This window comes from Schistocerca serialis, chromosome 10 (assembly GCF_023864345.2).
Source record: "Schistocerca serialis cubense isolate TAMUIC-IGC-003099 chromosome 10, iqSchSeri2.2, whole genome shotgun sequence".
NCBI classification, from domain to species: domain Eukaryota; kingdom Metazoa; phylum Arthropoda; class Insecta; order Orthoptera; family Acrididae; genus Schistocerca; species Schistocerca serialis.
The window spans coordinates 170,298,879-170,324,740 of NC_064647.1; the positions used below are offsets into that span (position 1 = coordinate 170,298,879).

Below are 25,862 nucleotides of genomic sequence, written 5' to 3' on the forward strand. Positions count from 1 at the left end.
GAAACCTCAGTGCAGAACGGAGTAGAACACGTGATTCAACAACGTAAATTCACTTTCCCACACGCCGGTCCGTAAGCAAGATCACCGCAATGATCAGAAGCTATAACCGCAGGACTTCTCGCCTCAGCGAGATAACAGCAAAATTGAACTTCACAAAAATTACAACTGAAGACGCCCGTCGACTGCCGTGGACCTCCAAGACGCCGGCCGCTGTGGTCGAGCGGTTCTAAGCGCTTCAGTCCGGAACCACGCTGCTGCTGCGGTCGCGGGTTCCAATCCTGCCGCGGGCATGGATGTGTGAGATGTCCTTAGTTAGGTTTAAGTAGTTCAAAGTTCTAGGGGACTGATGACCTCAGATGTTATGTCCCATAGTGCTCAGAGCCATTTGAACCATTTGAAGCTCCAAGACGACTCTCCTGCTCCACGGTCCCGCAACGACTCCCTTTTTACTGCTCTCCTCTTTTCGCTGCTCAAAGTCTTTTCTCTTCCTTATATTTGGGTGGCGAATCATCTTTCCGGAAGGCGTTCGTTTCTGAACGCCGACTAATCGCAGTTTAGAATCCAGATCGAACTTTTTGGAATTTCTTTCTGTGTTCTTAGGAAAGTACGCGAATACCTGCTGCTATGTGTTTTTGGCTGACCAGACCTAAGTCGAAACAAGGCCCCGGGAGTAGACAACATTCCATTAGAACTACTGACGGGAGAGCCAGTCCTGACAAAACTTTACCATCTGGTGAGTAAGATGTATGAGACAGGCGAAATTCCCTCAGACTTCAAGAAGAATATAATAATTCCAATCCCAAAGAGAGCAGGTGTTGACAGATGTGAAAATTACCGAACTATCAGTTCAATAAGTCACAGCTGCAAAATACTAACGCGAAATCTGTACAGACGAATGGAAAAACTGGTAGAAGCCGACCTCGGACTTGCCTTTGTTCGTGCTATCATTTGGCGAAAACCTTGTTTCGACAGCTGGAACCGTTAACGAAGTAAAATGGCTGTTAAATCTCAAGTGAATCGCCCTACACAGCAGTAAACAGGGTGTTTCAGTAAGAGCGTGCAAAAATGTAACAGGATATAGAGAGTGCTCCACTGAACAACTTCAGGAGGGAACCTGGGATCGGAGGAGCCAAAGGAGACATGGAAGTAAACTTCTTTACCGCTTTGTCCAGCATTACTGTTTCCCAGATTATTTACAGCTAACATGAGTACAATTTTACATATATTGTGCTGTTTATTTACATGTACATTCTTTATTTCATGCAAAAAAACAAGGAGGATGAGTGTGTATACCAGGAAGTCATGATATAGATTTTGTTTGCTTTACTTGTCCATAAGGTGGCTCTGTCTTATTTACATTGTCACATGACAGAAGGTGCTATGAATCAACGACAGGCCCCTTCGTTACTCAGTGCTATTGAGAGACGTACAGTACAATACGATGGAGCAGTACAGGTACTGTATTTCCTGGTCGCTTGATTGGAAGGGGAGGTCCTATTCCATGGCCTGCGATGTCACCTGACCTGAATGCCCTTGTTTATTTCCTATGGGGACATCTAAATTCAGTTTTATATGAGACCCCTGTGAATATGGAGACGGAACTACACTCATGCTCATAAATTAAGGATAATGCTGATACATGGTGAAACAACGCTCTGGTGGGCGGTTTGCGGGTTTAAATCATCTCGGGGTATGACGATGCAGTGCATTTGACCTGTGGTCGTCGCACGGTGGCGCTGGCAGCAGTCAAGATACGCAGAGGTGTGTCGGTGCATGTCAGAGTACGGTGCAGCGAGTAAGTGTGCAGACGTTTTCAGACATGCTAATGGTGACTCTGTATTGAAAATGTCTCAAAGAACACATATTGATGACGTTATGAGGGGTAGAAAACTAGGTAGGGCGACTGGAGGCTGGTCAAACACAGCAGGTCGTAGCACGGGCCCTACGTGTGCCACAGAGTGTGATTTCAAGATTATGGCAACGATTCCAGCAGACAGGAAACGTGTCCAGGCGCTACAGTACGGGACGTCCACAGTGTACAACACCACAAGAGGACCAATATTTCACCATCAGTGCCCGCAGACGGCAACGGGGAACTGCAGGTAGCCTTGCTCGAGACCTTACCACAGCCACTGGAACAGTTGTCTCCAGACACACAGTCTACAGACGACTGAACAGACATGGTTTACTCTCCCAGAGACCTGCAAGGTGCATTTCACTGACCCCTTGTCACAGGAGAGCCCGTAAAGCCTGGTGTCAAGAACCGTGGTCGCAGGTTATGTTCACAGACGAGTCCAGGTATAGTCTGAACAGTGATTCTCGCCGGGTTTTCATCTGGCATGAACCAGGAACCAGATACCAACCCCTTAGTATCCTTGAAAGGGACCTGAATGGACATCGTGGTTTGATGGTGTGGGGTGGGATTATGATTGGTCCACGTACACCCCTGCATGTCTTTGACAGAGGAACTGTAACAGGTCAGGTGTATAGGGACGTCATTTTGCACCAGTATGTCCGCCTTTTCAGGGGTGCAGTGGGTCCCACCTTCCTCCTGATGGATGATAACGCACGGCCCCACCGAGCTGCCATCGTGGAGGAGTACCTTGAAACAGAAGATATCAGGCGAATGGAGTGGCCTGCCTGTTCTCCAGACCTAAACCCCATCGAGCACGTCTGGGATGCTCTCAGTCGACGTATAGCTGCACGTCTTCAAACCACTAGGACACTTCAGGAGCTCCGACAAGCACTGGTGCAAGAATGGGAGGCTATACCCCAGTAGTGGCTAGACCACCTGATCCAGAGTATGCCAACCCGTTGTGCGGCCTGTGTACGTGTGCATGGTGATCATATCCCATATTGGTGTCGGGGTACACGAGCAGGAAACAGTGGCGTTTTGTAGCACATGTGTTTTGGGACGTTTTTCTCAACTTATCACCAATACCGTGGACTAACAGATCTGTTTTGTGTGTGTTGCCTATGTGCCTATGCTATTAGCGCCAGTTTTGTGTAGTGTCACGTTGTGTGACACCACATTCTTCAATTATTCTTAATTTATGAGCATGAGTGTAGTTGCCACAATTGTAGCTGCCTGTGATGTGATTCGAAACACACCAGAGGTATTTGTCAGTGTGCGTTAGAATCTTGTTCGCCCATGTCACGCTTGCATTGAGGTTGATGGCCGTCAGTTTCAGCACATTTTGTAAGCTACAGGACAAATGGTACGTTCATTGTGTCTGTGTTCGTGTTTGCAGTTAACTGTAAATAATGTAAATAGAAAACACACATTAAAGTGATTTTATTCCTGTTATCTCCTTAAGCTGGGTTCTCCTGTCCTGTTCAATTTTTGCACGCCGCATTGAGGATTTGCAGTACAAACCTATTCGATGAGCATCAGATGCTGGCCGTAAAAGAGGCAACTCTATAACAACGAAACCTTGAAAATAGCATTTCATAGCAGTTTTCTAGTTAAAAAGACATCAGTTAGCATTATTGTTTGATTCCGTAAAATTTCATTACACCGTTTATGATTTCCTGAACTGAGGAGATAGAAAACCGAAAAAAATGAAATTCTAAAACTATTCAACAAGATTTATGAACATCGATAGGAACAACGACAATTTTATTTTTTTGAAAAAAGGAAAATATTTTGAATGCATAATAACATTCAGATTTATTGGTGAAATTAAGTTATTTACATATGTATGTAATATGATATTTCTCAAATGCCCTGCATGTATCTGCAGGCACACTCTCGTTCTTTCGACGAAGTTTTCCGTAAATTTTCTGCACCCTTGCACCACTAGTTTTGAAATTATAAGCTGAGTCTCGGCCTTGCTCTCTGGAACTGACCGTGGTTTGACCGCTACAGTCGCAGGTTCGAATCCTGCCTCGGGCATGGATGTGTGTGATGTCCTTAGGTTAGTTAGGTTTAAGTAGTTCTAAGTTTTAGGGGACTGACGACCTTAGAAGTTAATGGACCTTTCTTTTTTTTTTTTTTTTTTTTGATCGTGGTTTGTTGGCGATATAACAAGAGCAATGTAATAAAGAAAGCAATTCTAAATATGTATGTATGCTGAAAAATAATGCCTCCGAATTTTTTATGTGAAAATCTTAAACTTTTTTAAGTGAAACAAACATTATCTTTAATCTTCATGTATAAACATTTGCTGCACTCTGCCGCTAGAGGGTTCCGAGTTGTAGTGTGTAAGTGGCGGTCTGTAGCGTGACTGTGTCGATGTGAGAGAAACAGCGTGCTGTAATGGAGTTTCGAATTCGAAGACTTCCTCCACTCATGGAGCGTCCTTCCCTTCAGCATGAGAATGCCAGGCTATCACGCCAGCGCCAGTCTGATACATACAGTCACGACGGACTCTGCTGCTGGAGTTTATATTGTTTGACAGCTGGAGAGACATTAGCGCTCCAAGCGGTGAGAAAGCAGACAGTTAAAAATAATATTTGTTTTTAGTTATTTTCTTCTGAATTAACGGAACATTTGTAATATTTTGTTAAGATCGAGTTATTTTACAACTTACAAAACACGTTTATATCCAATACGACATAAGTAAGTCCCTTCAGGGATAGAAAAGACAGGTTTGTGCTCGTTCATTAAAAACATGTAGGTGACTGACATCGCCTAGTACACTTAATTTATTGTACAATGTCTGGATGTTGGGTGACTGGGGAACATGCAGAGCTGTGAAAGCCGTGGTAGAACGGAAGGGCACAGGAAGCTCACACATCCCCTTCGGACAATAGGACGGCACAGCCTCTTCCGGCGCTAATCCCGGGACCCGCCCGTGAGCTGGACCACCTGCAAAACGGGAACACGAGGCCGGCATGCAGGCGCGAGAAAACGGCCTGTTGTTGTTGTTGTGGTCTTCAGTCCTGAGACTGGTTTGATGCAGCTCTGCATGCTACTCTATCCTGTGCAAGCTTCTTCATCTCCCAGTACCTACTGCAGCCTACATCCTTCTGAATCTGCTTAGTGTATTCATCTCTTGGTCTCCCTCTACGATTTTTACCCTCCACGCTGCCCTCCAGTACTAAACTGGTGATCCCTTGATGCCTCAGAACATGTCCTACCAACCGATCCCTTCTTCTAGTCAAGTTGTGGCACAAACTCCTCCCCAATTCTTTTCAATACCTCCTCATTAGTTATGTGATCTACCCATCTAATCTTCAGCATTCTTCTGTAGCACCACATTTTGAAAACTTCTATTCTCTTCTTGTCCAAACAATTTATCGTCAATGTTTCACTTCCATACATGGCTACACTCCACATAAATACTTTCAGAAACGACTCCCTGACACTACAGCCCTGTCTCACTCCCATCCCAACCACTGCTTCCCTTTCATGCCCCTCGACTCTTACAACTGCCATCTGGTTTTTGTACAAATTGTAAATAGCCTTTCGCTCCCTGTATTTTACCCCTGCCACCTTCAGAATTTGAAAGAATATAAGACAGATATTGGAATACGTCAAGCAAATAATTGAGGACGTAGGTTGCAAGTGCTACTCTGAGATGAAGAGGTTAGCACAGGAAAGGAATTTGTTGCGGGCCGCATCAAACCAGTCAGTAGACTGATGACAAAAAAAAAAGCAGGTGCGCAGTGTCAGCAGCCATGGTCATGAGACGTCAGTATTGCTTCAGTATCGATGGATGTGCAGGAGTTGTCGGTGACAGACCCATAGTGTCATATACTTTACTAGACTGTGTAACACTGATTTGCACGGATGAATTGCCAGCACTATAGAAGAACATTATATTTTCAACAAGACAACGACTGTGATTTCTTCACGATGGAACACCCCGCATTTTCTACGGATAGTGTGACTGTACCTATCCATAAAGTTTCATGTGCGATGTGTTGATCAAAGAGGTCCGGTAACATGGGCCTCCCAGTTCTAACATATTCTTTTTACCAGGTTCTAGCTAAAAATGTTCGATTAGAATACGAGTCTCTGTTGAGTTCAATGAAATGCTTGGAGTGTCTACTTATCTTATCGATTGCGACGACTTTTCTCAAAAAAAAAAAAAAAAAAAAAAAAAAAAAAAAGGCTCTAAGCACTATGGGACTTAACATCTGAGATCTGAGGTCATCAGTCCCCTAGAACTTAGAACTACTTAAACCTAAATAACCTAAGGACATCACACACATCCATGCCCGAGGCAGGATTCGAACCTGTGATGGTAGCAGCAGTGGGGCGACTTTTCTTCACCAATTCAATGTTAATTGGGGTGCATTACATTAATTCCTGCACTACAGTAATTTCAAGATACAACGTGGGAAGACGATGATAATAAATAAATTACGCCGACACATAGTTTGGATTTTGTGTTAATGCATAGATTGTTCCAGAGCATTCGTACAATGCACAGCTCAAAGAAACTGACGTTACAGATCATGTGCTCAAACTGTCTGAAAACAACTGTCACCCTACTGCCACTTTCGAGCTCTTAAGCTCACTGCTTATGTAGGTTCTTACCCGTACAGCTTCTTTGAAAGTATTGTTCAACAAATTCACGTTAATTGAGTTATAATTAAAATCGGTTATTTCATAAGAAATTGCAGTTACAATTTTGAAGATAATAAATGGGTGATTTGTGATTTCTAAAATTACTTTTCAAATTTAGAATTGGAATACTGTCTGAGAAAAGTGATTAGCAATGCTTGGTACAAAATAATTAATATATTGTTAGTTACAGCAAGAGTTTAATGCTAACATGTTTTGGAGTACTTTATACACTCCTGGAAATTGAAATAAGAACACCGTGAATTGATTGTCCCAGGAAGGGGAAACTTTATTGACACATTCCTGGGGTCAGATACATCACATGATCACACTGGCAGAACCACAGGCACATAGACACAGGCAACAGAGCATGCACAATGTCGGCACTAGTACAGTGTATATCCACCTTTCGCAGCAATGCAGGCTGCTATTCTCCCATGGAGACGATCGTAGAGATGCTGGATGTAGTCCTGTGGAACGGCTTGCCATGCCATTTCAACCTGGCGCCTCAGTTGGACCAGCGTTCGTGCTGGACGTGCAGACCGCGTGAGACGACGCTTCGTCCAGTCCCAAACACGCTCAATGGGGGACAGATCCGGAGATCTTGCTGGCCAGGGTAGTTGACTTACACCTTCTAGAGCACGTTGGGTGGCACGGGATACATGCGGACGTGCATTGTCCTGTTGGAACAGCAAGTTCCCTTGCCGGTCTAGGAATGGCAGAACGATGGGTTCGATGACGGTTTGGATGTACCGTGCACTATTCAGTGTCCCCTCGACGATCACCAGTGGTGTACGGCTAGTGTAGGAGATCGCTCCCCACACCATGATGCCGGGTGTTGGCCCTGTGTGCCTCGATCGTATGCAGTCCTGATTGTGGCGCTCACCTGCACGGCGCCAAACACGCATACGACCATCATTGGCACCAAGGCAGAAGCGACTCTCATCGCTGAAGACGACACGTCTCCATTCGTCCCTCCATTCACGCCTGTCGCGACACCACTGGAGGCGGGCTGCACGATGTTGAGGCGTGAGCGGAAGACGGCCTAACGGTGTGCGGGACCGTAGCCCAGCTTCATGGAGACGGTTGCGAATGGTCCTCGCCGATACCCCAGGAGCAACAGTGTCCCTAATTTGCTGGGAAGTGGCGGTGCGGTCCCCTACGGCACTGCGTAGGATCCTACGGTCTTGGCGTGCATCCGTGCGTCGCTGCGGTCCGGTCCCAGGTCGACGGGCACGTGCACCTTCCGCCGACCACTGGCGACAACATCGATGTACTGTGGAGACCTCACGCCCCACGTGTTGAGCAATTCGGCGGTACGTCCACCCGGACTCCCGCATGCCCACTATACGCCCTCGCTCAAAGTCCGTCAACTGCACATACGGTTCACGTCCACGCTGTCGCGGCATGCTACCAGTGTTAAAGACTGCGATGGAGCTCCGTATGCCACGGCAAACTGGCTGACACTGACGGCGGCGGTGCACAAATGCTGCGCAGCTAGAGCCATTCGACGGCCAACACCGCGGTTCCTGGTGTGTCCGCTGTGCCGTGCGTGTGATCATTGCTTGTACAGCCCTCTCGCAGTGTCCGGAGCAAGTATGGTGGGTCTGACACACCGGTGTCAATGTGTTCTTTTTTCCATTTCCAGGAGTGTATAATGCGGAAACAAATTTTGAGGTTCAAATTTTAAATAACAATCTCATTTTGACCAAATGATCGAAATAATAACCTGTTTATAACAGAAAGTTCTAGAACACCTGTTGTTGTTGTGGTCTTCAGTCCTGAGACTGGTTTGATGCAGCTCTCCATGCTACTCTATCCTGCGCAAGCTTCTTCATCTCCCAGTACCTACTGCAACCTACATCCTTCTGAATCTGCTTAGTGTATTCATCTCTTGGTCTCCCTCTACGATTTTTTCCCTCCACGCTGCCGTCCAATACTAAATTTGTGATCCCTTGGTGCCTCAGAACATGTCCTACCAACCGATCCCTTCTTCTAGTGAAGTTGTATCAGAAACTCCTCTTCTCCCTAATTCTATTCAATACGTAATGACAGAATTAACTGCAATGAATCTGATTTGAGTTTTTGTTGAAACATAATCTCTTGAGGGTGAACGAAACTTTCAGTGCATAAGTTAGGAAGAACACAACCCAAAACATTAACTTTAAATAACTGAATTTCGGCAATTAATTTCCCATTTAATGACTGTACTGATTTTAATACAAACATTTCTACGTGATTATTGTCTGATAGTTGCACAAATGAAATAATTATTTTTGCTGTAAATTTCATAAAACTGATGATTGCAATAAGACACTTTTCTTCTAATTAAAGACTCCTGTTAATTGTACTTAAATGAGCTTTAGTTGACTAAATAGTTGTATTACATTTTATCTCGTGTACAATGCTGCTTTATACAATGCAGAGCACCAGAAGCTTTATTTTAACATTTGCTTCACTATGAAAGTTCGCCCCGAGGCGGTCTGTCACGCCGAGGGGCGCCGTGTCGGCGATTTTCTCCGCTCAGGGACGGGGTGTTGTGTTGTCCTCATCATTTCATCATCATCAGTGGAAGGCAACGGGAATCCGCCACTGGAATCACTTCCCTAGACGCTCATGCGGTCGACCTCTCTGACGAGGCTTCCCCCATGACAGGACCTGCCGTAAGGCAGAACACGAAGTTTTTACAATATTATTTATAATCCGTCTTGATGGCAAAATTGTTTACACACATGACCGGTTTTGGTTCCTCTAGAACCATCTTCACATCTGTAACGATAATGATACTAATTTACTATTTCACAAATGCAAACCCTTTTCATACTGTCCAGTCAACATCAAATGTACCAGATCGTACCTGCAATTTCGGTTACATGAATAACCCGTCCACACACAGCAATCTTCACATGCTGCGTCACATTACACTGCTTGGCAGAATGGACGTCATTTATATTAATTTACAAAACTATTACCGACAGGTGGCGTCTGGTACATTTGTTACATTACATATGCACATACTGTATTAAGTAGATATCTGTAATTTACTTTTATCTCTAAAAATACTTAATTAAAATCTGTAGATGTCAGGGTTAAAATCTGTGCTTGTCAATATTAAAATACACCGTAAAATTATCATTTTTATAAGATGCAAAAACAAAGGGTGATTTCTATATCTATGGCGCTGTTGTGGACTTGTTTTCCTCTACGGTCTGTTTCCGTGGTTCCCGCCATTTAGGTGTTGTGCCGCGATCCGCTCAGTCGTCTGATGTCCATCGCCGTGGGCAAGAGGGCTGCACAGGAGGGCCCCGTCAACGACGCCAGGCGCTGCCCGCGTCTTCCAGCTTCTCCACCGCGCACCATCTCTCATCCCTCGGCTTGGATCTCCACACGCAACAGTTGTCATCTCAGTAATTCGTCATAAATACTAAAATAGGCGTTATGATTGAACTCGCTTTGCTCGTTGAGGATTAAATGCGGATCTTTCTTTTTGTGGGTGTATATTTCAATTTCTTCCAAAATGTTAAGAAAACGTCCCTGATGAGCTCTATGCAGGATGTATAAATTTCGTTCACAGTTCGTGACTGAGTGCTTTAGGGCAGCCATATGCCCCCCAAACGCTGTTTTGTTTGAGAGTAGGTGTGCTCCCTGAATCTGATCTCAAAGTTCCTACCAGTCTGCCCTATTTATTGTTTACAGCAGTCATCACATTTGATCTTATATACACCTGAATCCTGAAATTTATTCCTAATATTACATATTTTGTGCCGGACTTACTACTTACTACTAGATATTCCGTACATCAACAAAGTAGCAGCCTTCCTATCCCCCTTAGAGCAAGAATTCAAAGGAAAACGAAGGACGTTCACGCATGGCAATATCCACTTTGCTGACGGTGGTATCTGCATTTATGTGGCACAATAAAAGGTATCCGACTGGTCTGTTGTTCGGTTCATCATGTATCGGATTTGTCCGGAACAGTTTTGTCGACTTCCCTGTTTCTTCATTTCTGCCAACGCCAGTGAGCTAGCAATTGTAGCGTTAAAATCGTTTGGTAAAGTTAAACGTTGAAGTTCCTGTTGTTAGCGCCGATTACGTCAGCATTTCCCCTCACACGTCTGCGCGCACCACAAATACCAGTCTTGTCACTTAGATTTTTGTTCATTATTTTCAGCAACTGTTTTCGCAGAATGCCGATGTGAAGAAAGAGAACAGTATCCGCGTTAAAAATTAGTTTTTTGGCGCAACATATGTGCTGTTTCTCCACGTCGGAAATCTTGTTATTCCTTTCACCCCCCCCCCCCCCCTCTCCCCGCAGTGCATTGGACTACTTTTGTTCTGTCATATCTACCTGCTTCGCACAGTTAAAGAATGGACGTTATGAAAGCTCAAAGAGTAGTAAGACTCCTTCACACAGGGGAAGTAAAATTGTTCTATTACAATTTCAAAAAAGAACTTCAAATATTTGCCGAAAATTGTGAAAAAATTAAGAATAAAATAAAAATAACGGCACTCGACATAGCCGTTTTGATCAGATATATGGAGGAAAAGACTATCGGGGTTATACACCGAAGAGCCAAAGAAACTGATACAACTGGCTAATACCGTGTAGGACCCCCACGATCACGCAGAAGTGCCCCAGCACGACGTGGCATGGACACGACTAATGTCTGGAGTAGCGGTGGAAGGATCTGTTCATAAATCGTCAGAGTACAAGGGGCTGTAAATCTCTTCTGAATAGCACGTTGCAAGGCATCCCAGATATGCTCAATAATGTTCATGCCTGGGGAGTTTGGTGGCCAGCGGAAGTGTTTAAACTCAGAAGAGTATTCCTGGAGCCGCTCTATAGCAATTCTGGACGAGTGGGGTGCCGCATTGTCCTGCTGGAATTGACCAAGTCCGTCGGAATGCACAATGGACATAAACGAATGCAGGTGATCAGACAGGATGCTTACGCACGTGTCACCTGTCGGGGTCGTATCTAGACGTATCAGGAGTCCCATATCACTCCAACACGCGCGACACCATTACTTAGTCTCCACCGGCTTGAACTGTTCCCTGCTGACATACAGTGTCCATGGATTTATGAGGTTATCTCCATAGCCTTACACGTCCATCCGCTCGATAAAATTTTAATCGAGACTCGTCCGGCCAGGCAACATGTTTCCAGTCATCAACAGTCGAATGTCGGTGTTGACGGGCTCAGGCGAGACGTAAAGCTTTGCCGTGCAGTCATCAAGGGTACACGAGTGGGGCTTCGCCACCGAAAGCCCATATCGATGATGTTTCGTTGAATGGTTCGCACGATGACGTTGATGGTCAAGCATTCAAATCTGAAGCAATCTGCGGAAGGGTTGCATTTTTGTCACGTTGAACGATTCTCTTCAGTCGTCGTTCGTCCCGTTCTAGCATGATCTTTTTCCGGCCGCAGCGGTCGGAAATTTGATATTTTACTGGATTTCTAATAGTCACGGTACATACGGGAAATCTCCACTTCATCGCTACCTCGGAGATGCTATGTCCCATCGCTCGTGCGCAGACTATAACACCACGTTCAGACTCCCTTAAATGTTGATTGCGTGCCATTGTAGTAGCAGTAACCGATCTAGCAACTGCGCCAGACACTTATTGTCTTATATAGGTATTGCCGACCGAAGCGCCTGTATTCTGCCTCTTTACATATTGCTGTATTTGAATACGCATGTCTATACCAGCTTCTTTGGGGCTTGAGTGCATATCGATATTTTTAGAGAATATATCGATATACACTCCTGGAAATGGAAAAAAGAACACATTGACACCGGTGTGTCAGACCCACCATACTTGCTCCGGACACTGCGAGAGGGCTGTACAAGCAATGATCACACGCACGGCACAGCGGACACACCAGGAACCGCGGTGTTGGCCGTCGAATGGCTCTAGCTGCGCAGCATTTGTGCACCGTCGCCGTCAGTGTCAGCCAGTTTGCCGTGGCATACGGAGCTCCATCGCAGTCTTTAACACTGGTAGCATGCCGCGACAGCGTGGACGTGAACCGTGTGTGCAGTTGACGGACTTTGAGCGAGGGCGTATAGTGGGCATGCGGGAGGCCGGGTGGACGTACCGCCGAATTGCTCAACACGTGGGGCGTGAGGTCACCACAGTCCATCGATGTTGTCGCCAGTGGTCGGCGGAAGGTGCACGTGCCCGTCGACCTGGGACCGGACCGCAGCGACGCACGGATGCACGCCAAGACCGTAGGATCCTACGCAGTGCCGTAGGGGACCGCACCGCCACTTCCCAGCAAATTAGGGACACTGTTGCTCCTGGGGTATCGGCGAGGACCATTCGCAACCGTCTCCATGAAGCTGGGCTACGGTCCCGCACACCGTTAGGCCGTCTTCCGCTCACGCTCCAACATCGTGCAGCCCGCCTCCAGTGGTGTCGCGATAGGCGTGAATGGAGGGACGAATGGAGACGTGTCGTCTTCAGCGATGAGAGTCGCTTCTGCCTTGGTGCCAATGATGGTCGTATGCGTGTTTGGCGCCGTGCAGGTGAGCGCCACAATCAGGACTGCATACGACCGAGGCACACAGGGCCAACACCCGGCATCATGGTGTGGGGAGCGATCTCCTACACTGGCCGTACACCACTGGTGATCGTCGAGGGGACACTGAATAGTGCACGGTACATCCAAACCGTCATCGAACCCATCGTTCTACCATTCCTAGACCGGCTAGGGAACTTGCTGTTCCAACAGGACAATGCACGTCCGCATGTATCCCGTGCCACCCAACGTGCTCTAGAAGGTGTAAGTCAACTACCCTGGCCAGCAAGATCTCCGGATCTGTCCCCCATTGAGCATGTTTGGGACTGGATGAAGCGTCGTCTCACGCGGTCTGCACGTCCAGCACGAACGCTGGTCTAACTGAGGCGCCAGGTGGAAATGGCATGGCAAGCCGTTCCACAGGACTACATCCAGCATCTCTACGATCGTCTCCATGGGAGAATAGCAGCCTGCATTGCTGCGAAAGGTGGAAATACACTGTACTAGTGCCGACATTGTGCATGCTCTGTTGCCTGTGTCTATGTGCCTGTGGTTCTGTCAGTGTGATCATGTGATGTATCTGACCCCAGGAATGTGTCATTAAAGTTTCCCCTTCCTGGGACAATGAATTCATGGTGTTCTTATTTCAATTTCCAGGAGTGTATCATCCATCGATATTAACAGGCGTACTATGGAACTATGAAGAGGCGTTGAGATAGACACATTTAAAAAACTGCCTTGCATACACACAAAGCAGCTGCACCCAGCGTGCAGAAACTGTCCGGTATGATCTCACATCTAATCTACCGCAGGGTTACGCACAAGGTTTTGTTTGTAACAGACAATTGGCAAAACGAATACCCAGGGAATGCCAGGTTTGTCAGCTAGTAAATAAATAAATAAAAGAATTGTTAGACACCCTGTAAGGGCGGAAGTCTGTGGTACAAGCCTGTGATGGGGCTGTTGGCCTGACTGCAGGCGAAGCGCAACCTTTGTACGCCGCGGCACTAAGAGGAGGGCGTCGCGGCAGAATTTTGCCTCCACGACATATCCCCGGTAATTATTTTACAGCAGGCTGAGTGGATCTGGACCTGCCTTGAAGGAACTGCAATGAGGAAAATATCCCCATCCCTACCCTGGACTGAACTGTGGATCTTCAGAAACATCAAGTATTGAAAGAAATTTTATTTTAAGGGAACGATTTGCTTTTTTAAGTGCATATTGAAGCTTTTGAAAAGACGACTACAGCGATTTAGCGCTTGTTAATGTCGGCGTTGAAACCATTAGCCAAAATATCCGAGAAATGTGCGGTGGAAACTTGAAGTTGTGGAGGTATCTTCCCAGGATCCGTAGTTATATGAACGCTTTCTCTGTTTGCTTGTGTCCACAAAAGGTAGCCACTTAAACATGAGTATGTACACACATCTCTATTAGTTTTCCTAAGCTCCTTCAGATACGCTAGAAGTTAGCTTATAATGACAGTTAAGATAATGTCAGCTGATCCTGTATGTCTGTCGTGTGAAGGAGGTAACAGGTAAGACAATGTCAGCTGATCCTGTATGTCTGTCGTATAAAGGAGGTAACAGTAAAACAATGTCAGCTGATCCTGTACGTCTGTTGTATGAGGGTTGACTGAAAAGTAATGCCTCCACCTTCGTAACTCTTCAACAGTTGGCAGCATTGGTATGCGGCAGGTACTGGATTGTTCCGTAGCCTCTTCTCTACAGATCCAGCATTGAACGGTCGTGTTGTTACAGTGTAGAGTATGGAACACTGCGCAGACGGTCGATCAATGCGTTTTAAACAACGTGCTGTCATTGAATTCTTGACAGCAGAAGGCGTCACCCCAAAGGAGATTCGTCGGAGAACGAAAGCAGTTTATGGTGATTGTGCTGATGTGAGTACTGTGCGTCTTCGTTCTCGTAAGGTTGGAGGAGTTCCTGGCAAATTTGAAGTCTGTGCATTTTGATTTCAGGATCAGTGTCTGGGGTACCCATCGTGCACAGATCTTCCGATAGTCAGGCAAAGCAATAATGTGACCCACACGTTCTTGTGAATGCTTGCAATTTCGCTCTGAGTGACACGAAGATCGTCCTGAACCAATCTGTCAACATTTTGCTTGTGAAACTCGGTGGTTGCTGTCACAGGACGTCCAACTCTCTGTCACGCAGGTCAGATGTTCCTGTCTTATCAACTTTAAACTTATTCGCCCAACGACGCACAGTACTCATATAAGCACAACCACCATAAACTGCTTTCATTCTCTGGTGAATCTCCTTTGGGTAGACACCTTCTGCTGTTAAGAATTCAATGACTGCACGTTGCTTAGATCGCATTGACCGACGGTCTGCGCAGGGTTCCATACTTTACGCTGTAACAACACAACCGTTCAATGCTAAGGCTTCCCGCCAACTGCAGCTGTAGAGAACAGGCTACGGTCAGGTACACAGTTTTAATCTGCCAGGAAGTTTCATATCAGCGCACACTCCGCTGTAGAGTGAAAATTTCATTCTAGAAACATCCCCCAGGCTGTGGCTAAGCCATGTCTCCGCAATATCCTTTCCTTCAGGAGTGCTAGTTCTGAAAGGTTCGCAGGAGAGCTTCTGTAAAGTTTAGAAGGTAGGAGACGAGATACTGGCAGAAGTAAAGCTGTGAGGACGGGGCGTGAGTCGTGCTTGGGTAGCTCAGTTGGTAGAGCACTTGCCCGCGAAAGGCAAAGGTCCAGAGTTCGAGTCTCGGTCCGGCACACAGTTTCAATCTGCCAGGAAGTTTTGGCTACGGAACAAGCCAGTACTTGCCCCATACCAATGCTGCCAACTGCTGAAGGTATTACTTTTCAGTCAACCCTCGTATAAAGGAAGTGACAGGTAAGACAATGTTAGCTGATGTTGTATGTCTGTCGAATAAAGGAGGTTCAAGAGGAAATACGTTTAGTCCCAGCAACGTAGGCCTATTTTCTTGCTGTTTTCCCTTTTTCATAAAGGATCGTGGGACATACGCGCATAGTCTAATTGTGGGCCTACTATTAATGTCTCTCCCGATTCTTTGCGGAATCAAGCTCCCATAAATGAAAGCTCCGTTTTAAGAAAAGCTTGTTCTTCACACATGTCACTGTTGCGTCATATCTCATAAACTATGTGTGGTACAATGAAATAATTTTGCAGGTACATTCAGTGATTTACGTGGGCACTGTCTGCAAAATGTGTTGCGAATAGAACAAGTTAGTTGTAAAGAACTACTCCGTCGTCAGGCCACGACTGGCCTTACGGGACCATCCGACCGCCGTGTCATCCTCAGTTGAGGATGCGGATAGGAGGGGCGTGGAGTCAGCACACCGCTCTCCTGGTCGTCACGATGGTTTTCTGTGACCGGAGACGCTACTGTTCGGTCGAGTAGCTCCTCAGTTGGCATCACAAGGCTGAGTGTACCCCGAAAAATGGCAACAGCGCATGGCGGCTTGCATGGTCACCCATGCAAGTGCCGACCACGCCCGACAGCGCTTAACTTCGGTGATCTCACGGGAACCGGTGTATCCACTGCGGCAAGACCGTTGACTTACTTGTAAAGAGGTAACGAATTAAAACATCATGCTAGATACATTATTCGGGGAGTGTCAGTGACGAAAAGTTTAGAAAAGTTTGAATTTACGTTTAAAGTTGGTTGTCGGTCGCTAAGTGCACTCACTCTCCAATAACAGTTGAATACTTTCCGGGTAACTCGTGGACTGTGAGTTTCGCTACCTCAAGACATTCTGCAGGATTCAGCTGCCACTACCGATGCCGCATTATGTGACACGAAAGCTGTATGTGGCCTTCAAAAACCACGCGAGGGATTTTCGTGTTATCTCCCTCGCTGCGCGCAAACTTTGTCACACAGAAAAAGTGAACAGGACCTTTTTGTAGGAAATTTACTGTATTTAAATTTTGTACTGCGATGCGTTTCCGCTAGAGGCCGTAGTTTTTGAGCTGTTCAAGAGAACGTACAAAAGTGACTTTCAACCCCACCCTTACACCCACTCACCCCCTACCGGTGCCGGCCGGTGTGGCCGTGCGGTTCCAGGCGCTTCAGTCTGGAACCACGTGACCGCTACGGTCGCAGGTTCGAATCCTGCCTCGGGCATGGATGTGTGTGATGTCCTTAGGTTAGTTAGGTTTAAGTAGTTCTAAGTTCTAGGGGACTGATGACCACAGATGTTAAGTCCCATAGTCCTCAGAGCCATTTGAACTATTCGAACCCCCTACCGATGACGATTTATAGTATGCTGCTCATGATACTACCTTCTACATCTATACAAAAACTGCGCTTTCACAAACTATTTCAAATATTCGACCTTTTTTGGTCTTCATTGACTGGCCGTATTACGCCACCAGCTGAGCATTGATTGAAAAACTGACGTCTGTGCAAATTTTGCGCTACAATTTTCTGACTTTTAAGAGCGTAAAGTAAACAATTACGTCGTTGTATTCGACAGATCTGCTGATTACCAAGTTAGAACGCTTATAAGATTTAAATCTGGATCGAATTGTCAATGTGATTAGGTTTAGCGTAACATCTGAAAAAGTCGTTTTCGTTTACCCCCACGGGCACGTATAAATTAATAATGTTAACGAAGTCTCTAGTTGTTCAAGGGCTTCTGTTTTTTATGAACACGAGTTTAGTAGCTGTGCTTTACCGTTGTGACAGCAAATTAACTGATAACGACCGAAGCAAATAGAATACAAAATGCAGACTGGTAATAGTAAGGAAAAAAAATTCTGAGAAAGGGTAGTCTATCAACATCATAAATTTTGTTCTGACCAGACGATACTGATTTTGTCTAGCCATAACTGTGGCTTCTTGGATTGGTCTGGGAGAAAGCTCATTAAACTATAACAAAGTAAATATTTGTATAGTTTACTACACAAATGCATAAAAGATAAGTCTGAAAATTTTTTTTGCCACGGGAGTACTGGATAATCTACAACCGTCATTGCCTAGCAAAACACTTGATGCACTAATTAACAAGGTGTTCTTGTGATGCACATGTTCGACATTTGCAACAGTGTAAGTTCGTCAGAGACTTGAAGTCGTTGGTCCTACACTATGATGCTGACTTCCTCAAATGAGGTCACTAACTGGGACAGAGCGGTTACGCGAATGACGCTGTATTGATATCAGCACTAGGAGGCTGCTATGCTGGGATGGTGCTGTGGTCCTCTAGAGTGCCTCCCATTGGTTGTCACGGATTACAGCCAGCGCTCGCTAATGCCTGTGGTATTGATTCGCTTTGCCGACTTTGGTGTGACACCGCTATGTCTGACGATATTACAAATTTAAATGTTATGAAGTTTTTTTTCCGAAGTGTGGCCTTACACTAAAGTCAAACGTGGACGATACATAGTTCAGACAGAATGTAGTGAGGAAACACTCTATTGTCGCTGGCTGGCACTAACTTGTGGGTGGTGGCTTTCATCCCGGCTGCTGAACTGACGCCCTGCATTTCTGAAAACAGGTCCACCCATAGGTGGCTGTGTGTGGGGTGTGACTTATTGTCTTCTGTACAGATGGAGGTGATATTGAGCCGCGTGCGGCTCGCGTTGGTGCCGTTCATAGCTTGGCATCTTGTAATAGCGATAGTGGCGTCTCGTTTTCTCAGTGTGTTCACTGGCACCACTACGTCCGCTCGCCTTGTCTGTCCGTGAGTGGCAGCAGCAGCGCTTATCGATAGCGCTACTGTGGTACCATCTTTGCAGCGGCCTCTAGTATTTCCGGGTCGTCGTGTGTCCGGGGAGTTGAGTTGGGACGGAGCAGTAGTGAGGTCCGGACAGCCAGTACTCGCCCGACCTCTGCCGACACACGTGCGCTGTTCAGTGGAAGCACGTGGTCGCGAGAGTGCACGACCACGTCAAGGACCGGATACAGCGAGTTTTATTTGAATGGACTGTGATATTCGAGCGGTGCAACTTTCACCTCTGTGTGTGTGTGTGTGTGTGTGTGTGTGTGTCTGCATATCGAAGTGCCCTTATGGCAACAAGTTGTCAGTCGACGATTTATACTGGGATCTTCCCCGTGCCTGACTTCAGTGAGGACGACCGTTGGTTGGTCGTTCGGTCGGTCGTCGCAGCGGACGACGTGCATTTGGTCTTCCGAGCGCTTCTGGCTTCTACAGGGTGTTTCAAAAATGACCGGTATATTTGAAACGGCAATAAAAACTAAACGAGCAGCGATAGAAATACACCGTTTGTTGCAATATGCTTGCGACAACAGTACATTTTCAGGCGGACAAACTTTCGAAATTACAGTAGTTACAATTTTCAACAACAGATGGCGCTGCGGTCTGGGAAACTCTATAGTACGATATTTTCCACATATGCACCATGAGTAGCAATAATATGGCGTAGTCTCTGAATGAAATTACCCGAAACCTTTGACAACGTGTCTGGCGGAATGGCTTCACATGCAGATGAAATGTACTGCTTCAGCTGTTCAATTGTTTCTGGATTCTGGCGGTACACCTGGTCTTTCAAGTGTCCCCACAGAAAGAAGTCACAGGGGTTCATGTCTGGCGAATAGGGAGGCCAATCCACGCCGCCTCCTGTATGTTTCGGATAGCCCAAAGCAATCACACGACCATCGAAATATTCATTCAGGAAATTAATGACGTCGGCCGTGCGATGTGGCCGGGCACCATCTTGCATAAACCACGAGGTGTTCGCAGTGTCGTCTAAGGCAGTTTGTACCGCCACAAATTCACGAAGAATGTCCAGATAGCGTGATGCAGTAATCGTTTCGGATCTGAAAAATGCGCCAATGATTCCTTTGGAAGAAATGGCGGCCCAGACCAGTTCTTTTTGAGGATGCAGGGACGATGGGACTGCAACATGGGGCTTTTCGGTTCCCCATACGCGCCAGTTCTGTTTATTGACGAAGGCGTCCAGGTAAAAATAAGCTTCGTCAGTAAACCAAATGCTGCCCACATGCATATCGCCATCATCAATCCTGTGCACTATATCGTTAGCGAATGTCTCTCGTGCAGCAATGGTAGTGGCGCTGAGGGATTGCCGCGTTTGAATTTTGTATTGGTAGAGGTGTAAACTCTGGCGCATGAGGCGATACGTGGACTTGGCGTCATTTGGACCGCAGCTGCAACACGGCGAACGGAAACCCGAGGCCGCTGTTGGATCACCTGCTGCACTAGCTGCGCGTTGCCCTCTGTGGTTGCCGTGCGCGGTCGCCCTACCTTTCCAGCACGTTCATCCGTCACGTTCCCAGTCCGTTGAAATTTTTCAAACAGATCCTTTATTGTATCGCTTTTCGGTCCTTTGGTTACATTAAACCTCCGTTGAAAACTTCATCTTGTTGCAACAACACTGTGTTCTAGGCGGTGGAATTCCAACACCAGAAAAATCCTCTGTTCTAAGGAATAAACCATGTTGTCTACAGCACACTTGCACGTTGTGAACAGCACACGCTTGCAGCAGAAAGACGAGGTACAGAATGGCGCACCCACAGACTGCGTTGTCTTCTATATCTTTCACATCACTTGCAGCGCCATCTGTTGTTGAAAATTGTAACTACTGTAATTTCGGAAGTTTGTCCGCCTGAAAATGTACTGTTGTCGCAAGCATATTGCAACAAACGGTGTATTTCTATCGCTGCTCGTTTAATTTTTATTGCCGTTTCAAATATACCGGTCATTTTTTAAACACCCTGTAAGTGTTTGTGCCGACTTCTAAGTCGTCCGTGTTGTTTCACAGTGACTGGTTGTAGTATTGTGAGTTGCTGGTGGAATTGTTTTTCCCGGATCAGTGTGTATATTGTGGTTTTGAATGAGCAGTTATTTTAATGCTGATTACGTACTGTATTTGGTGAGAGGGGTTGCGAACGGACATCAGTTCGGTTGGGGGGCAGCAGGCATTTGGTTAGTCGGTCGGTCGGCGCTTAAGGTGCCCCTAGTTTGAGTAGCCATCCTGTTACGTGAGTACAACGCTTGGTGGCCTGTCTCACAAAAAAATGTTCAAATGCGTGTGATCTTATGGGACTTAACAGCTAAGGCCATAAGTCCTTAAGCTTACACACTACTTAACCTAAATTATCCTCCCATGCCCGAAGGAGGACTCAAACCTCCGCCGGGACCAGCCGCGCCTGTCTCACCTTACCTTCCTTATGTTTGAGTTACCTTTCCAGGCCGACCCTTGGAACACTTGCTGAGAACCGCTTGTCCTAATTCCCTAGATTGTGATGTTTGTTTGTTTTAAGGATATTGTAATTTTCTAATTATTGTTGGTGTGGCCTTCAGCCGAGCAATAATTTCACTTCTTTCGTGATAAAGCCTTCAGCCGTGTTCCAGTAAGACTTTTTAAGCAAATTTTTTTTTAAATGCAAGGTATTTATTTTGAAAGTGCTATTTGGAATTGTTTTCCTCACTTCTAATTCAGGCCTTCAGCCGTTTGTTACTTGAAATTGTTTGTGGCCTTCAGCCGAGTAACAATTTCACTTCTTTTATTATAAGGCCTTCAGCCGTGTTACAGTTTGTTTTAAAACCAAGTATTTTTTTAGTATGTGGTTTGGAATTTGCCTTTTGACTTGTAATTCAGGCCCACAGCCGTTGTGTATTCTGACAATGTATGTGACCTTCAGCTGGCCAATGATTTTCAGTTGTGTCTTGATGAGGCCTTCAGCAGTAACTATAACTTGTCATAGTTTATTAAGATTGTTTAAAAAGGGTTTTAGTATTTTTAACGTGTAATTGTCCACCTTATTTGTAATTCAGGCCTTCAGCTGTTGAGTATTCTGAAGTTTCGTGTCGCCATCAGCCCCCCCCAAAAAATTGCAGTTTCTTCTTAGTAAGGCCTTTAGCCGTCAGTGTAGTAAAATTTTTTAAAATAATTGTTGAGAGTTCCTGTGCAACTAACGGTAACTGATTAGGCCCCATCCACACCTTTGCTGCCTTCCTTAAGTTTCACGTCTCAGATATTTTAAGTTTTGTTGTAACTGCGACCGGGACGGTCGCGGGGTTGAAACGACGGAAAGCGCCGCGGGAACAGCGGAGAGGCCCACGAACAACAACACAAGGGGAGAGGACGGACGCGACCAACGGAGGACAGAACGAGCAGCAACAAGATCTAACATTCTGCGTGGTGTCTGTCTGTTCTATGTCGTGTCTCCCTACCACTTTCGCGCAACGACGCTCTGAGTGTGTTTTTTAGGGAATTGACTAGTTTGAAACTGGGACCTGTTGCTGGTAAGGAGACGCCAGACCACACATGACATGTAGAAATCAGAAGAGTTCAGTGAGACTAGCAATGATATAACCAAATACTTAATGATTTCAGCGTCAGCTCCACTGCACTCCCTGTAAAAGACTCTTAATACTAACTAAATTTAGTGGAAGGGATTCATGCCTTTCCTATTTTTAGTTAGTTGGTAAAATAACGTCGAAAAAGCAGTTACGTTTACGATTGTAAATTTTATTCTACTCACAAAATATTGTTTATAAATTGCACTATTGATAAAAGGAAATGTTTTAATACAGGATGATAAAAACCAACTGCGTTCAACAAAAATGTGAACGAATATTCCCTGAATGGATTTCCAAGTTCTACAATGGATCGAAGGATGACCTATGCCATATCACATCTATAACCTAGGTTTAAATTAAGTTTCACAAAAGAGAAAACTATCAAAATGGTCTACAGTGACCCTCAATTATCTTTAATTACTTATCTAACTTGTCGTAAATTACAGTGGCTGATGTGGCTTTCAATAATTATATAACAGAAAAATCATTGTGTTTCAGATTTTAACTTACGTAGCACATGTGAATACCATGAGCTTTAATTGACGATCGACACTAGTATTACGTAAAAAGGGGATGTAACAGATGAGACTTCTGCAGTTTTGACTGAAGCCTTATGTGCTCAAAAATGCGGCATCGCGTGCGTTCATTACCTTGTCGGTGTTCGTCAGGAGGCGGCGGCCGGCGCAGCTCCATCCAGCTCGCCGTCTCAGAAGCAACTCTCTCCTAACTTCTCCTTACTACAATTTACCGAAGTTGGTTTCTAAAAAAAAAAAAAAACTGTCTGGCTGTGTTTTCATCTGACCAATCAGGATCTCGATGTTAACCTTAAGCTCCGCCTACAAAAACTCTGTCTATCCAATGAGAAACGTTATACTTTTCGTGGTGGGGCAATGTTTTTAAAGTTTGCAACGTAACAGAGACGCGAAAAAGTCTCACGATAAAACTTGCAGCTGGTGTGGCCCTTTTAGTGTTATCGTAAGATCTATACTGTTCTTCTGGAGGGCTCTATCTTTTAACATGGGGGGGGGGGGGGGTGTAGTCCTGGCGGTTACTTTTGGTGGGGGGGCAATGTTTTTAACGTTTGCAACGTAACAGAGACGCGAAAAAGTCTCACGATAAAACTTGCAGCTGGTGTGGCCCTTTTAGTGTTATCGTAAGATCTATACTGTTCTTCTGGAGGGCTCTATCTTTTAACATGGGGGGGGGGGGGTAGTCCTGGCGGTTACTTTTGGTGGGGGGGCAATGTTTTTAACGTTTGCAACGTAACAGAGACGCGAAAAAGTCTCACGCTAAAACTTGCGGCTGGTGTGGCACTTTTAGTGTTATCGTAAGATCTATACTGTTCTTCTAGAGGGCTCTAGCTTTTAACATGGGCTGGGGGGTGGTTCTGGCGGTTTGCTGGCGACGTGGGTGTCCGTCCCTTATCGTGGGGCCTTCTAGCTTAACACGGTTCTGCTCTCGGCTTCTGTTCTCGTTTCTCCCCTCGGAACTGCGTCTGTCTCACGGTGGGAAGGTAAGACATGCATTTAGGCATTCTTGTGTTAGTCTGTGGTATTCCATTTGCTCACTCGTTACTCGTATTACTTTGGTTAATTTAATGTCACGATTTATTCGGAGCTATGTGACATACTACTGGATTTGCTTATCATGTCGGTGTTTTCATGGAAGGTGTTGGATTTGCCTGACACCTTACAAAGGTCGAACAACGGAGTCACAAGGAAACCTAACAACCACGTCTACTCGTACAGAGAACAAGAAAGTAAGTAAGGAGTCTAACGCGAGGCAATGTATCTACAGATGTACACAAGAGTAGACTGGCTGGCTGATATATATTTATTTTTTCTATAGGTGTGAGCCTCTTCACGCTCGCACAAGCATAGTGACCAACTCAAAAGGTCTACTGTCACCTCTGCATTGTTAGTATTTAGAATCGAGGAGATCGCAGGAGCGAGGAACTGCGATGTTATCCGTACGTCTGGATAGGGTTACCCATTAATACGTGCGCATCTGGGTGATAGAAGTGGTCGAAAAACTCTATCGGGGGTGCCGCTATTGGCCGCTGGGACCACGTGTTCCACTGTGCCGCCCTCACACTAAAAGCGCGCCAGGAGGCGCGCGCCGCTACAGCTTACGGTGCAGCGACCTCTATGGGTCTTCGACGTCCATGACGTCTGGCGCGCATTCAGATTCCGCGGCGTGCGGTACCGGAAGTTTAACTACTGACGACGCATTTGGCACGACTGTTTTATGCATCTCCACTGCAAGATGTGGTTTTAGTATTTTTGCTTCTGATGAAGGTATATTTAGATATACCGAAACCGTGGTTAATGATTTCAACACATCTTTATTCTGCAACTGTTTAGCTGTTCTCATTTACCGTGAAGAGTATAGAAGCTTTTGACATGTAGTGTTACAGAAGAATGCTAACGATAAGACGGGTAGATCGAATAACAGATGCGTAGGAATCTCGGAAAGAAGGAATTCGTATAATTTGAGTAAAATAAGGGCGCGGTTGGTAGCAAAATGGAGGAATGGTCAGTTTGGTACTGCAGGATAGTGTCGAGGGTTAAAGTTGTAGAGGGAGGCAACGGGACAAACACAGTAGGCAGGTTCAGACGGGTGTAGTCTTCAGCAGTTATTCGGAGATGAAGAGGCTTGCAGAGGGTAGAGTAGTGTGGAGAGCTGTACCAAACCAGATTTCGGACTGAACACGACAGCAACAAGTATGTCGCAACAAATGCGTACAGTGGATCAATGGGGGTTATGTAATTTTGAATGGCACCTACTTGTGTTTCAACTACACATCTCTTCCGAATGGTTAGACTGAAAATGAGACTAAGGCTCATTTGCATAAAGTAAGCCGCTAACAATTACTTTAAGAACTGATTAATAGTTAAATCAATATGCCTGTCCTGAATTACTGGGATGTTATTTTGATGCCCAAATAGCAAAACTCCTTTACTACTTTAAGTGTCTTATGTCCTATACTGATTCCTGAGTATCACCAGATTTAACTCAACTACATTCCATTGTCCTCGTTTTGCTTTTGTTGATGTTCATCTTATATCTTCCTTTCAAGACAGTCCCTTCCGTTCAACTGCTCTTCCAAGTCCTTTGTTGTCTCTGACAGAATTACAATGACTTCGACAAACGCCAAAGGTTTTATTTCTTTTCGCTGGAGTTTAATTCCTACTCCAAATTTTTCTTTTGTTTCCTTTAGTGCTTGCTCAATATACAAATGGAATAACATCGGGGATAGGCTACAACCCTCTCTCATTCCCTTCTCAACCACTGCTTCCCTTCCATGCCCCTCCACTGCCATCTGGTTTCTGTACAAATTTTGCTCCTTGTATTTTACCCCTGCCACCTTCAGAATTTGAAAGAGAGTATTCCAGTCAACATTGTCAAAAGCTTTCTCTAAATCTACAAATGCTATAAACCTAGGTCTGTCTTTCCTTAACTTCAAATAACATATGAAAACCAAATTAATAAAGTCAGATGGCTCTGAAGGAGCCAGTTTAAAAGTTGATCAGGCTGCACAAGTA

The 25,862-nt window shown here is 45.5% G+C and overlaps 1 long non-coding RNA gene and 1 pseudogene across 1 annotated transcript in view; one reads left to right on the plus strand and one right to left on the minus strand.

Moving 5' to 3' along the window:
• LOC126424976 (uncharacterized) overlaps nucleotides 1-25,862 on the plus strand; it is a 305,892-nt gene that overhangs the window by 50,711 nt on the left and 229,319 nt on the right. The gene's annotated exons all lie outside the window — the stretch shown is intronic.
• LOC126425614 (5S ribosomal RNA) lies at nucleotides 16,475-16,592 on the minus strand (annotated as a pseudogene).